Source organism: Alligator sinensis, unplaced genomic scaffold (assembly GCF_000455745.1).
Source record: "Alligator sinensis unplaced genomic scaffold, ASM45574v1 scaffold246_1, whole genome shotgun sequence".
NCBI lineage: Eukaryota > Metazoa > Chordata > Crocodylia > Alligatoridae > Alligator > Alligator sinensis.
Window position 1 is genome coordinate 495,646 of NW_005842367.1, and position 2,738 is coordinate 498,383.

The following is a 2,738-nucleotide window of genomic DNA, read 5'->3' on the forward strand; positions in this document are numbered from 1 at the left end:
TGCTCCAGCCACTTTACTATCCACCTTACAGTGCACTCATCCAGCCTGTACTTCTTTAGCTTGCCTGCAAGAATGCTGTGGGAGAGTGTACCAAAAGCCTCAATAAAAATCAAGGTATATCACATCTACTGGTCTCCCTGCATCCACAGAGCCAGTCATCTCATCATAAAAGGCAATCAGGTTGGTCAGGCATGACTTGCCCCTGGTGAATCAATACTGACTGTTCCTAATCACCTTCTCCAAGTGCTTAGAAATTAATTCCTTGAGGACCTGCTCCATGAGTTTTCCAGGGATTGAGGTGAGGCTGACCAGACTGTAGTTCCCTAGATCCTTCTTTTTCCCTTTCATAAAATATGGTCACTATGTTTGCCCTTTTCCAGTCATCCTGGACCTCTCCTGCTAGCCATGAATTTTCAAAGATGATGGCTAGAAGCTCTGCAATCACATCAGTACCCTTGATGCATCCCATCTGGCCCCATAGACTTATATATGTCCAGCTTTTCTAAGTAGTCCCTAACCTGTTCTTTCACCACTGTTGGCTGATCACTACCTCCTCCCCAAACTGTACTGCCAGGTGTAGTAGTCTGGGAGCTGACCTTGCCTGTGAAGACTGAGGTGAAAAAGGCATTGAGTACTTATCTGCATCCTCTGTCGCTAGGTTGCCGCCTCCATCCAGTAAGGGACCCACACTTTCCCTGATCTTCCTGTTGTTACTGACATACTTTGTAGAAACCCTTCTTGTTCCCCTTCACATCCCTTGCTAGCTGCAACTCCAGTTGTGCTTTGGCCTTCCTGACTTCATCCCTGCATGCCCGAGCAATATTCTTATACAGCTCCCTAGCTGTTTGTACAAGTGTCCACTTCATATAAAACTTCCTTTTTGTGATTTAGTTTAGTAAAGTGTTCCCTGATAAGCCAAACTGGTCTTCTGCTATATTTGCTAGTCTTCCGGTGCATCAGGATAGTTTGTTCCTGCACTCTCAGTAAGGATTCTTTAAAGTACAACCAGCTCTCCTGGACTCCTCTCCCCCTCAGACTGGGTCCCAGGGGATCCTACCCATGGGTTCCCTGAGCAAGTCAAAAATCTGCTTTTCTGAAGTCCAGGGTCCTTACTCTGAAGCTCTCCATCCTTCCCTTCCTTAGGATCCTGAACTCAATCATCTCATAGTTCATGCTGCCCAAGTTACCATCTACTGGTACATTCCCCACAATTTATTCCCTGTTTGTGAGCAGCAGGTCAAAAATAGCATGGCCTCTAGTTGGCCACTCCAGCACTTGCACAAAGTTGTCCCCAGCACTCTGAAAACATCCTGGATTGCCTGTGCACTGCTGTAGTGCACTCCCAGCAGATGTCAGCATAATTGAACTCCTCCATGAGAACCAGAGCCTGTGATTGGGAAACTTCCACTAGCTGTTTGAAGAGCACCTCATCCACCACATCCTTCTGTTCTGGTGGTCTATAGCAGATCCCCACCACAAGATCACCCTTGTTGGTCTCCCCTCTGACCTTAACCCAGAGACTTTCAACAGACCTATCTCCAGTTTTATATTGGAGCTCTGAGCAATCATACAGCTCTTTTACATACAGAGCAACTCTTCCTCTTCTTCCCTGCCTGTCCTTCCTGAAGTTTGTACCCATCCATGACAGTGCTCCAGTCATGTGAGCTCCCACCAAGTCTGTTATTCCAATCACATCATAATTCCTCGACTGTGCAAGGACTTCTAATTCCTTCTGCTTGTTTCCCAAGCTCTGTGCATTCATGCTGCTTCTTCTTAGTGGTGGTCATCTTGATCCTTCCCACCTTAAGGAGGCCTGACCTGTCCACCTCCACCACTAGAACATGCTCCTTGCCCTCTGATGCTAGGGCTCCATATCTACTTTCCAGACAAACGGCTGCAGGTGTACTACGTGTAACTTTATATTTTATTTCAACGATATTTTATTCCAACATCATTAACACATTGCCACGAAAGGAAACCACACCACTTTCTAAGTTTCTTTCCAAAAATGAAGGGAGTGAATGTAAATTTTAGATCTAGTGGTAGGACAAAGCTTCACTTTAAACAAAACTTTTATCTTAACATATAGTAGTAGTCCATCACATCCATGGGCAGATCAAAGATCTCTCATCTGACACCTCTAATTTAGACACTTAAATCAATAAGGGAACTTCAGGTTGAAGTCTAGTCCCCTGATATTGCATTTATTAAAATACTCTCTCAAAACCCATTGCCCCTGCTGTTGCTACTGAAAGGCTGTTCCAGAACGTCATTCCTCTGATGATCAATAATCCTCAAATTTACAGCCTAAATTTCTTCCTGATCACTGTTCTTGTGCCAGCATTTCACTTTGGTTTAAATAGCCTGTGTGTTGCTGTGCTGCATATAGTAATCTGTTTTACCAAGATAAACATTTTTTAGTCTTCTCTCATAAGATTACAACGATCCAGCAGATGGGGAGCCTGGTAACCTTCAATGCACCTGTTTCAGTTTGAATTAATTTCTTTGAACAGAGATGACCAGAACAACACACAATATTAACTGGTCTCACCTGCTAATTGTACACTGGTATTATTTCTCCCTTGGCTAGGGGGAGGAGCTCTCTTGCTCTGTTTTAGAATTTCATGCAGCTTTTTCACCACCTTTACACACTGGTGGCTCACTGTCACCTTGTGATTGTCCATCATATTTGTCTTTCATCTGTTATTTTCACTGCTAAACTCTGAAATTACAGCAGG